A 12,709-nucleotide genomic window follows, 5' to 3' on the forward strand; every position below is an offset into this window, starting at 1 on the left:
ACAATTAGCTGAGAGGAACCATCTTTTTTAATCTCTACCCTATTGTTCTCATCTCTCTCTGAATCCAAGGAGGTCTTTTTCAGAGGCTATTTTATTCATAATTACATATATTGCAACAACTGCTCAAAAAGTGAGCCCAGAAATGATTCTGACAATCCTTTCCTAGCAGGCTTGGTTCTGTTGCCTCTGAAGCATGCAATGTTAACAATTTAATAAAATGTATGTGAAAACAAGGGCTTATTTTCAACAGTCTGTGTAAATGATGGATGTGGCCATTCCATGAGCATTAGTCTAATGGGTTGAGGAGGACCTGGAGTCAGGCAAAATGAGGAGCCAAAGACTTTTGTTTTGCTGCCAGACTTGGCTCCCCCAACTCTTCTCAACCTGGCTGCAGGCAGGTGTGACTGTGAGGATAACACAGCAAGGGATGGGGACTTTACAAGACAAAGATCCCAGCTCCACCCATTTGCACTCAAAATCTACAGGACTTTGTTACTGGTGTAAACTGGGGGAAGGCTGACCCCATGGTCTAGTTTGGCCCTGATGCTCCAAGCCTGATTTAAGCACACACCACTCTAGCTTGAAAGATGCCTGCTGGATTTTTTACATATGTACAATTCTTATTCCAAAGCTTCCCTCTCAGTTCTGTTTACCCTGATTTTTTAATTTAAACTAGTACAGCCGCAGCACTACAATTTTTAATTTGAAAGAGGTTTTTAAAAATGGTTTTATTTTTTACACTGGGGAAAACTTTCAAATGTATCATAGTCAGTCAATTGGCTCTTCACATTTTTTTCAAGCTTCCCCTCCATCACCTTTGTTAATTACCCACCATTTGAACAAGGGTCTTCTCCTGCCTTGATCCTGCCGTGAAATCATGATGCTATATTTGTCTTTCTAACATCAAAGTCACTTCCATGGTCACCAACTGTGATGTCATAAACACATTTTTAATGGCTTGTTTACAGCAGGGAACAGAAGGAGAATGGAGATTATGGGTAGAAGGAAACTCTTATCGATACACAACAGTTTTAAGCACAACTGTGAGGCTGAAGCATGCAAAAAACTTGAGGCAAAAAAAAAATTCCTTGCTGAAACGGTTTCTCTTCTGAAGTGCATCCCAGCACAAAAATCCCTCTTTGAGTTACTAGCAAACAAGCAATCCCAACAGATTACTATTGTGTCAATCAGCCCAGACTTGTGCAAGGTGCTTGGAAGGCAGTAAATCCCTGTCCTAATCCATCCAACTCACTGTGTAAATGAACACACATAATACATCCTCAGTGACTCCTGCCTGGGCAGGACACAGTGGGATCTGTGCACCGTTGCCCTATATAGTTTTACATGTCTTGGGTCACAAGAAGAATCAGAATTCCCTCAAGAGACATTTCAGTGTCCTTTCTTTGTCCACTGATGGCTCTAGGACCCCGTATCTGGTCCTCCCTCTATATGGAGGGCTACCAGCTTGAGCTTGGGCCACAGCAATATCAAGGTCCATCAGGCTGTGCGACCCCACAGCCTAGCATAGCTCCTCAACAAGCCCAAAGTAACGTGGACTCCTGGCCAGCTCTCTGCTTTGGTCTCAAGGTTGGGACATAGACAGCTGAAACAGCAGGGCTGTCCATGTTCTTCAGTTAAAGTACACAGAAAAGCCCCACATGTCCGGCATTTCTCCCTCACATGGCACAGCACAGAGATGGTCTAACAGGAGTTCACCAACACATCTGGTCTCTTTTGGTGCCACTTCTATATGTCTTGCCTTTCTTGGTTACCTATAGCTCAAAGTCAGCATCAACTGTTGATTTCCAGTGTCTCCTCAAGCCAACCCTACTTAGGTGCTGCCCATTCTCAATAGATTGAGTGGAGCCAGACACACTCCATATTGGAGGTCGGATGAGGCAGGGCCTGATGCAGCACGTCTTGTCCCACCCCAGGGCAGATATAAGCTGCTTCAGCCCTAGCCAGTCACAGCTCAGGAGAGGGTGGGGAAACCAAGTCATTCATCATTTCTTTTAGAGGTAATGTGGATATTTCCTGTGGCCTCCAGAGGTCAATTGTTTGTTCAGGCATTGGGTAAGCATCATCTTTTCAGGTGGCAGGACACTGACACGGAACTCAGCACTGCTCTTCCATCCTGGAGGCCATTTGAGAGAGCCCAGCTGATGATTTTATGATAGCCATGGAAGATCCCTGCGAGATAGAAATTGCTGTGGTCAGCTGAATAAATCAACACTGAGCACAGCTCTTCAATGTAGGGAAACATAAAACTTTCCTGCTACCTTCTTGGGGAATGTCAGGAATGATCAGAGAAGGGCCAACACACTCCCGGGTCAGCAAAGGAGCTGCAGCAGTGTCTGCTTGGCAAGGGTTTCCCAAAACTGGGGTCCTGCTCAGCTGCAGAGTGTCCCTGTGTGCCAGGACCAGGACTGGCCCAATGGTACCCCCTGAGTAAGCTGAGCTCTGCATAACCTGCCGGCTCCCTCTGCACTCAGCCTCTTTCAAGCCAAATCCTCAAGTAAAATTCAATCTCAGAGCCTGCAGGAGGAAGGATTGGGGATACTTGAAAACAGGGAGCCATCCCTGGCTATTAGCTGTCTTAAAGGCGTCACGATTCATTCCTGTACATATACTCCAAGGAGATTATCTCCCTCCCCTATCCAAAGAAAACACAAGAGAGGAAAAAAAAAAACAACCACTAAATGATGAAATTCCTAAATCCTCATCCCAAGAGAAGAATCAATGTAGCTCTTTTCCCAGTCCAACACTGGGAGCTCCCCAGTAGGAGATCCTATTGTACATTGACCATCAGCAAGGGCACATCCTTCAGCGAGCTCTTTACCAGAGCCAGTGCGGTCCCTGGCACAGGGGAGCTGGGATTTCACATCACTGAGGTATGGAACAAGCAAACCACCATTTTGCTGCAGTCCCACAGCAGGAATAAAATGGTGGCAGAGATGAAAACTGCCAGATCAAACACAATCCAGTTGTCTGTCACCACCTGCAGCTCTTCTCCGCCTTACATGTAACGCTGAATTCTTAATCAGGTTAATATTTGATTTCTGGGTGCTTAAACAAACAAAAAAGACACCACACAAATATAACAAAAAAATTATAATACTATAACAAATTATTAACGTTGCAGCCACAAAGTAAAGAGACACAAACTATCAACGTTAGAATTTACATTTCTCTCAGAAAATGGCAAGTCCTCAGCTCTGGTGTTTATTCACATAGGTGACTGGCTCACCCAAAGTCACCAAGAACAGCTAACTGTACACACGTTTAACATACAAAAGGCTCAATCTCATTTCTAGTGTCTTTAGAGAAATGTTACAGTGGCTGAGAAAGGCAAAAGTGTTCATTTAATTGCTCTTAAACAGCCTCCTCCCCCCTTCCTCATGTTACATCAAATTGCTGCTTAAACAGCAACGGTTGGAAAGTCACTCCTGGAGGATGGCAGGGAAGCAGGCAGGCACAGGCTTTCCAGGGAGGACAGTTAATACAGATCAGATAGGAGAGAGTTTGCTCTTTTTCTTTGTGATTTGCACATTTCTTCTGCTCACACACATGGTAAACTCAGCCTAAAGATGACCCTGAGTGCTAGAACAAGTCCCAGGTCCTTGGGACTGGGACAGACACAGATTCCTCATGAGAGACCAGCAACAAAATGAAATTAATTTCTGTCCATGGAGAATCCTGCTCTGTATTCAGCTTTGAGTTTAAATAACAATTTTGATCTACCATGGATTATTACAAACAACTTAGTTTTCTAACCAGAAAGAAGCAGTGTAACAGCTAACAGCAGGTCTTCTTAACTATATAGATTACCTTTAAAATTAAAGCATAGATGGTCTCTTTAGAGCCCGGAGCACACTTAAGATTCCTTATTTATTTATTTCAAATCCACTGACTGGAACAAAATATTTATTGACTCACAGTTTTTAAGCAGTTTGGTTTGTATAGGCTGTAGATCTGCTGCATTCTGCTCTCCTAACACATATTTCAGTAGTGGAACACACTTCTGCTAGGTTCTGTTTAACAATTACATTTTACCTTCATTTCTAAATACCTGAATAACCAAATGTTGCAAAATGAATTGATGAAGCAATTTTTAAAGGTTTTTGACTTATTTGTAAGACATCTGTTGGTAATAGTTTATGTCATATATATTTTTACATCTCATAGTTGAACCATTACAGAAAAATAAATCCACAGACTGCACAAACAGCTCAAGACTGACTGAATGGATAGGGAAAAAGAAATTAAAAAGCCACCATGCTTTACTGAAAATCCTTGACTGACCAGGTGAAGCATCCATCATGCAAGGAGTCACTGTACTCAGTCCAGTATTCTATTTCAGACAACCACCAGCATCTAAATCTTACATCTTTTCAGCTTCCCATCTAGTAAAAAGCACTATATAAAACGCTCAGGAAAAGCAACAGACCTGATCTTTTCTGCATTTTAATCAAGAGCAGCCTTTTGTTGGGTTCAGTAGAGTCAAAACCAGATTTTAGAGCAGCTCTTTGGATGTCCCAGAAACAGGCACAGAAAACTCTCCCCCCTTCCCCAATACCCCTACATGTGCCCAGCCCCGACACCAGCAGGAAGTGCAAAGAAAGGGAGATTCCATCACCAGCATTGCCACTTTTAGGGTAAAGATGATTTTCCTTAAACACAAGCCTCGAGACAGGGGGAAAAGTTCAAGATGGATCATTTCACAGCATTATCTCTGCTGGAGAAGGTACAATGTGAGCTGACGGGGACTTTTCACAGGCGAGAATTAGGAGCAGTGCTTTTTCATTGCTTGATCTCGCAGACTACAAAAGCCCAGTCTTGCAAAGGGCAGGCATTGCCACTGTATAATAGTCCAAGTTTAGCCTAAAACATAAATGGAGCCTATACAGTGTTAAACAGGGAAGATGGTTCTGATGTATTGTGTTCCTGCATTTCTTTTTTTCAAAATACAGCAGAAATTCCAAATAGAACAGGAGATCTGAGCAACTCGTGCCCATGTAGAAAAATGGCTTGTAGGTATTTGCCACAGTTTTCAACAGTGGAGTAAAACCTGGCTGGAAAGTGAATTTGCACAAAACAATTTAAAGACACTAATGGAATTTTGTCTTTAATATTAATCAATCCTAAGAGAAAAAAACATCAGCAGAGGTGCACACCAACAGGATGGGCCATATGTGGCTGTACCTTCACCAGCAGCAGAGCCTCTCAGAGGGGTTTATGAGGAGATCTGAGTCCAGCTAAAGAGCCAGCAGGATTTCCCTCAAACTGGGCCTGACATAGCCACTTGCCAGCCATATTCATCCAGATATTCACACTAGAAGACCCCTCATTTCCTTCTATATGCTGCTGGTTTTGGCTCTCCCTAATTTTTGCATCATTTCCATAACATCCCTAAATGAATCTGTTGGACTTTTAACATTAACTTGGGCTTCCTGACCCAGCTTGCTTTAAGGATTTCAGGGAAAAGAGAAATCAGACAAAAGGAAATTCTGGCACCAAGAAGCTCTTCTGCAGAAAATATCACACAGTTGGGTTATTAGCCCAAATTCCTTACCTCTCGCCCCAAAGACCCTCACGGTGCTTTGGGAGTGAAGGCTGGCAGAGGTGAAAAGGAAGGCAGGAGGCACAGCAGTCATCTAGGAGCAGGAAAAGTTGTCCCACGACCCATCCAGCAGGTACCAGGTCTTACTTCCATTTTGTTATTTATCTTAACACAATATACCCACATGCATATACCTGCAAAGTGCTGGGGGAAGGACGTGCTTTGAGGAGAGGTTTGCAGAGGAAACAGAGATAGAGAGAGATAGAAGGTGTCCCAGGGGGAGGTTATCAGTCATTAGCATCACCCACAGGTGAAAACTACTGTTCATCCTGATTTTCTGTCTCCAAATGCTATGAAGACATGGAGAAGAAGATGCTATTGTATTAAAATATTTTACAATAACATGATGGACCATCAGGTTATTAAATAGGACATTTGGTGTAACAAAAACAGGCGAAGTTTCAGTGGAGTGTTATGCTGTAAGAAATAAGTAAGAAGGGATGATGAAAATTCTCCCATATATTGAGCAGCACCAGCAAATTCCCATTAGTGGGCAGATGGGCATTTACACTGCACTCTGGGAGAGCGGTTGGATGGGCAAAACTCAGTGGCCAAAAAAAAAGAACACCAAAAAAACCCACCAAAAAACCAACCAACCAACCAATCAAGCAACCAAATTTAAAAACTCCCAAAGCAACAACAAACACACACAAGAAAACCCAAGCCAAATAAAAAAACAACAAGCACCAAACAAAAAAACCCCAAACCAAACCAAAACCAGCCTCTGATTTCAAAGGCAGAAGGGTTAACCCCTAAGTTATTAAATTAATAGGAACCATGAAGGAAAATACCAAATGTCTTTGCTTTGGCTCACTGTGTTTTTTCTGAGAAGGCTGCAAAAGGGTATTTGTTGGGAGAAACAGTTTATGCTGCTGCTGGAGGTGGCCATCTGGGATGCTGAGATTAGTATTTTAGATTTCTATTATCTGAAACTCCACTGGCAGACTCCGTAAAAAGGAGTTTATAAATTCTGTAGTGGGGTTTAAGTAAAACTATTTTATCTAGGGACTAAGAAATATGTGTAATTACCGTAGGTGGATAATGCTTTTCATTGCCATTCACCAAAATTAGTTTACCAGATATTATTCCTAAGAGGTATAATTAAAATCAACATAAAATCCAGAACACAGTGAAAATAAAACATTAGGAGATAATGTCTTTAAAATTACTAGACCAAAGAGTCCTCTGCACTGCAGTACAAGCATAATCACTCTCCAGCTAGTAGTGTTTGTTTTCCCTGTACAGAGATGCTTTGAACTCCCAGGCTTCTCAGGCAAGCTGTTACTTTGCAGCCCATTGTAAGAAGCAGTTATTTAATAACACTCCAAATTAAACTCTTTCTCTAAAAAGCAAATGAGAGAACTTTATGGAATCCAGGGTCTCGACACCACATTTGGTCTCAGCATTATTTCCTAAATTCCCATCGAAAGCAGACTGGAAACCTCAGCTTTCTTTTTGGCAGGACCCATGTACCTGTCATTAACTCCTGCCCCGGGAAAAATGTCCAGGGATGTAAACGGGACTCATGCCAGGGGGAAAAAACAAACGTTAAATCCCACACTGAGTAGCAGGAGGGGCATTTTAGAGCCAGGTACTTGCACCAGATGTTTAATCCTGTTTTCTGCTCATACAGAATGCTTAACCTGATGCTAGATGCCACCTCTCATTATGAATGTCTGGCCATCCTTGTTAATGAAAGACTTTGTTTTCTTTTTGCAAATGTTATTAAGCAAAGAACAAACTGATTGTCTAAATTGATTAAGCAGATTCATTCCAGTGAAAAATTTATTATTTGCCTAGTTCATTTCATCAAATCAATTCAGAGGAAAAATGCTTCATGAATTAAACTAATCACAAATATATATTTTAAAAGCCAGCCGTTACTGGCAGGATACAGTTAGTGCAGTCAATCACTAGGACAATAACTGAATTTTAAAGCAGCATCTCACATTTCTTCTCAGAGCCTTCTTTGCCTTTTCCTTCAGAAAACTGCTGTTTGGGGGCCAAACTCTGCCTCTGTTTAGTTCCATACATTCTCATTAAACTTCTATGGGTGCTCAGAAGTCATTCTTGGGGGAAAAAACCCATAATATTCAACTGGCATTTCCTATAAAATAGCAATCATACATTAATTAGAAAGCTAACTCTGATAGATTAATAAGAATTTCTGAGTGCTTCAGTACAAGCTCCTGCAAAACACATATTTTAAAAAATAAAATGTCATTAATTTATTAGACTCAACACACACATTCATTAGGCTCACTCACATCACAGTCAGAGAAGGTTTATTGTGTAATCTTTTGCAGGACACAAATGGAAAAGTCAGCCTGGAATGCTAATATCCAATTCAGTTAAAAAGAAAGATCAACCATCACATTTATATTTCTCCAGCTAATTATAGACAGAATTTGGGTTTTTTTTGAATGGATATGTGTGCACAGACACACACTTATTTTATAGATTTTTTTTTCCTACAAAGATAACTTTGCAACCATCATTCAAGAAAAATCTTTTGTTATCATCCACATCTTTGTAAATACATTTGCCACAGATGGCTCGCTAAAAGCACCAGGGTCTCACTTAACAGTTGATCTAGTAAAAATAATTCTCCAAGTTTTTCTTCGTTATACGATTTGAGCCCATTGCTGCCAGGATCCCCTCTCCGTGCGGCCATAACTCCTGTACCATTAACAAGGGTTAAGCAAACACATTACGAGCACATGGTGCATTGTACAGGCTGGAGATACCTCTACCACATTTCCATCCCAGTCTCAGGTTAACAATTTGGAATAACATTGCTCTGCCAAGCACTCACATTCAGTACCACAGCCCTTTGATGATGCCAGTTTCAAGTAGCTCTAAATTTCCCTGTCTTCAGCTGAACTTCCCGAGAGCAATTTGGCTGGCACCCATGGTTCAACACACAGGAACATGTACATGAAAAAACACTTTATAATGGCAGCTGACTGGTCTCCTCTTCCTTTTTCAGTAGCTTTTCCTAAAATCAAGGGGGAATTTTGCCTCTGCCCATTGTGCCACTGAGGGCTGAATTTGTGGGTGGATGCTCGGTGGCACAGCCAGTGCCTCGGCACCCACGCTTGCCATTGGGTAGGCCTGGGGAAGTTAAACAAGAGAAGATTTTACAACAGCCCAGTGTGAGAGCAAAAGCTATAAACACTGTAGCATGAGCAATAATTTAAAAGCACGTGGCACAGACAATAACAGCAAAGCTCAAAAAGCTCACCGCTAACACGGTAAAAGAAACCTCATACACAGAACAGCATTACAAAAAGAATTTAGTGCTTTGAAAGACACAGTAATGACAGCTCTGAAGACTTCATTCCTCCCCTTACCCTTGGAGGAGGGGTCCTCCATCCCCATCCATGGCAGCATCACGTCATGGGGGTGCTGGGTGGGAGGGAAAGGCTCTCCCCCAGCCATGGCTTCACCTGGAGCCCCTAGACCACCTCCCTGTCCCCCTTCACTGGGCATTTACCACAGACCCTCCACTGAGCAGAGCTGCAAAAAAGCAGCAGAGATGGGCTGGTGATGCTGAGATGAGGCTGAAGCCCATCAGGGTTCACCATGGGGCTCCCTGCCAGGTCGTGGGGACCACTGGGGAGGTACCCACCCCAGCAGCACCCTCCAGCACCCCATGAGCTGCCTGCAACGAGTGATACAGGACCCTGCCACCATTGCCCATTGCCGAGCATGCCACCGAGGCATTTGTGAGCCTGTTCTTTGGATAGGCAAATGTTTTGATTAGGGACTTTGAAAAGACAGTAAGCAATGACAGTTGAGTTAAAAAAAAACAAAAACAAAAACAAAAAAACAAAAACCACAACCAATCAAACAAAAAAACCCATAACAAAAAAACACTCCAAATAACAGAGATTTCTTTCAAAACCCTTGTCTGCTACATCGTGCTAAACACCCACAATACATATTTACGCTGTCACTTGTGTTTTCCCCATCTTGTACTGAACTGGACTATATAATATCTGTTAAATGGTTTCTTGCATTGCATCCCTGTGGGCTCAAAGGATCCAGAGAAAATCAGGCCTGGGTCCATTTTTTTTTCCTTCTGTTTTGTTTTTTTTTGGTTTGCTTTTTTTTTTTTCTCTATTTCACACTTTTTAAAGTTATTCCCACAATGTCGCATGGCTTGGCTTCTGCCTCTGGTTTATGGGTTCAAAGTTAGCAAAGCAGAGGGACATGGACAGTGACAGAGAAGCAGCTCAGAAGAAAGAGCCTCATCTCCTTTGGAAACCAAACTGAAATGTCCCATGGCAAGAGACAAGCTGTGGCCTAAAGACCCTAAGACTTAAGGAGCTGTTCATTTTTAAAAATAAACTGGGGGAGGTGACAACATCAGAGGCAAATTCCACTTCATAGAGCAAATACTGAAGCAGATGGAAACAAGCATCAGCAACACGCCCACCCTGGGCTGCCTGGGACCCTGTCTGGGCAGTGTCCCACAACACATCAGGTCCATCAGACCTGCTCCAAGAAGGGTGATGCGACGGGAGGTTTCAGTCATAGGCTGGAGCTCACCATTCCCATCACAAGAATGGCTGCTGCCAGGAGATGCTGAAGGCCGTAACAGGTATTTGATGCAATTCCCTGCCCTCCATCACTTCAAATTCAAATCTCAGGTCACTGGAAGAAAAGCAGATTTATTTGGGAATGTGCAAGTAGCTACCTAACCAGTTGCCCAGTGACATACATGCTTGACTACTTAACTGCTCTGAGCAAAAGGATCTTTACTAGGTTTTTTCATTTTAAAACCTGTGTATTCGCCATTCTGATTCTTTTTAGTATCCCAGGGAATAGAAAACACTTTTCAAATCACATTTGACTGCTAAGCCAGCCTCCCCCTCCTTATGGCATCAAGGTCCGGGGTGTTTTTTGGTAAGGTGGGAAGGCTGGAGCCCCTGGCAAGCAGCACCCAGGGCAGAGTGGAGATGCTGAGATGCCAGGTAAGAGCTCTGCCAGCTCCTACTGCGCCGGCTGACAAAACCTGCTGCCATCTGAGGAGCAACACAAATTGGAACTGACAGAGAAATGTGACAAATTCATTATTAATGGCACAACTATTTTTTTTTAATACGTAGAAGGCTGTACTAGATTAATAAAAACAGGTTTTTATACTCTTATCCGACAGCTGCGATGGTGTGTGATCTCTAGAAAAAGCGAGCGTTACCGATGCCATCTCTGGCTCTGGCTGGCATCGGGATGCTGTGGCGGATTCAGCAGGGACAGGATTTCTCTCCAGGACATTGCAACTCCTGCACGCTCCAGAAGGTCAGGCGGGCTGACTCTGTGGCAGGGGGAAGCACTCACACAAAAGGTCAGCGTGCCGTGGAAACCCGCACACAGCTCCTCCTCAGGGGGCTGCAAACCTCTGGGTGTTCCCTAGCATCTGCCTTGTTTTATCTCAGCCTACAGTGGGTTTTAAGGGAGCTTGTGGTTTTGTTTTTTTATTTCAATAAAGAGCAACCTGGGGGATGTATCAGGGGCAGAGGGATGTGCTCACTCCAGCTGACCCATTTGCAAATCAAAGCTACAGCAGCACACAGGTGGATTTCTGTCTCTCTCTCTCCACCTACCTGTACATGCAAACACACATCCACACACATGCAAGCTCTCAAGCAATCTATATCTCAGTGTATATATATGTATACCTACATTTAAACACATATATATTTACTTTTATTTTTACTCCAGGTATTTTTACTCCGGATGTACAAACAAGACCCATCAGTATGTAATATATATACTTCATTTAACATCTCATTAGCATTTATACCCTCTACCTCTGCTATTTTGTTTTACTTGTTCTCTTCAGAGGAAAGAAAAAACATTGTCAGGGAAAAATATTTCAAGCAAGTATTGAAAAGGATGAATAATTAAGCAAAATTCTTATTCTTGCCTTATTCTTGCCCCCTTTAAATCTAAATGTTGTTGAAGTGCACAGGCTACTTACAAATGACCCTACACAGTTTCAGAGGAAATATGTGGCCACAGAGAAATACCACTTGACTTTCCAGATTTTCCTGTTAGAAAAGACACTGGTTTATTTCTTTAGAAATGACTATTCTCATAACTGGCTGCTTGTTTTCAGTCTCCTTATCATTTTGTGAAACTCTACTGCACATAACAGATGCAGGTGACCTTACCCCTTCTGCCTTCCCCGCAGCCAGTACTAAAGGTCTTGGCATCGCCTGGCTCACACATAGCATCCCCACACAGCATCCCCATACAACATCCCCATACAGCATCCCCACACAGCGTCCCCACACAACATCCCCACACAACATCCCCACACAACATCCCCACACAGCGTCCCCACACAGCATCCCCACACAGCATCCCCACACAGCACCCCCACACAGCATCCCCACACAGCACCCCCACACAGCATCCCCACACAACATCCCATGAGTCCTGGGGCTTGGAGGACAAGACAGGTTTCTGCCAACCTTGCTACAGACACAAGGCTGAAGCCTGGAGCTCCCCAGGACAAAACCAGGGCAGGGAATGTGACTCTTAGAAAAACAAATGTGACACCAGGTTTCAGCAAACATGGTCCAGCCATGAAAATGTTGCCATGCAAACTGGACCCTGCATCCCCCGTCTTTAAGAGGGGGAATCCACCTGTGCACTGGGATAACCGTGGGGTACGCTTGGTCGAGCATGGCAGCTCCCAAGAGCAACCAGAGGCTTCCCAGGGGGATGTGGAGCAATAAAGCATGTGGCATGCTGTCACCACAGGGGAAAAGGGACAATGATGCCTCCTGTGAGAATTGCAGTTTGCAGGATTTGAGGGGGAGCAGGCAGCAAAGCCACTGCAGGGCCAGCTCCAGGGATGTCAGGGTGAAGTTTAGCGTGGGAATGAGCCACCGATGCACATTGTCACCTGCTGCCCTGCCAGGACTCCAGAATGGAAGGGAGTGCTCCTGCCCCAGGGAGTCCACAGGCAAGCCCCCTGCACATCTCATGGGGCAGGAAAGGCCAGTTCTCAGAGCCTGCTCTGTACCAACAGCTCCTGCCATACAATAAACAGCAAATTCCACATATTCTAAGTAA

At 43.5% G+C, this 12,709-nt stretch overlaps 1 long non-coding RNA gene across 1 annotated transcript in view; it reads right to left on the bottom strand.

The window, feature by feature from the left end:
• The window catches only part of LOC135580699 (uncharacterized), a 74,470-nt gene that overhangs the window by 16,074 nt on the left and 45,687 nt on the right, over nt 1-12,709 (bottom strand). The window lies entirely within an intron of this gene.

Source organism: Columba livia, chromosome 12, assembly GCF_036013475.1.
Source record: "Columba livia isolate bColLiv1 breed racing homer chromosome 12, bColLiv1.pat.W.v2, whole genome shotgun sequence".
Classification (NCBI taxonomy): domain Eukaryota; kingdom Metazoa; phylum Chordata; class Aves; order Columbiformes; family Columbidae; genus Columba; species Columba livia.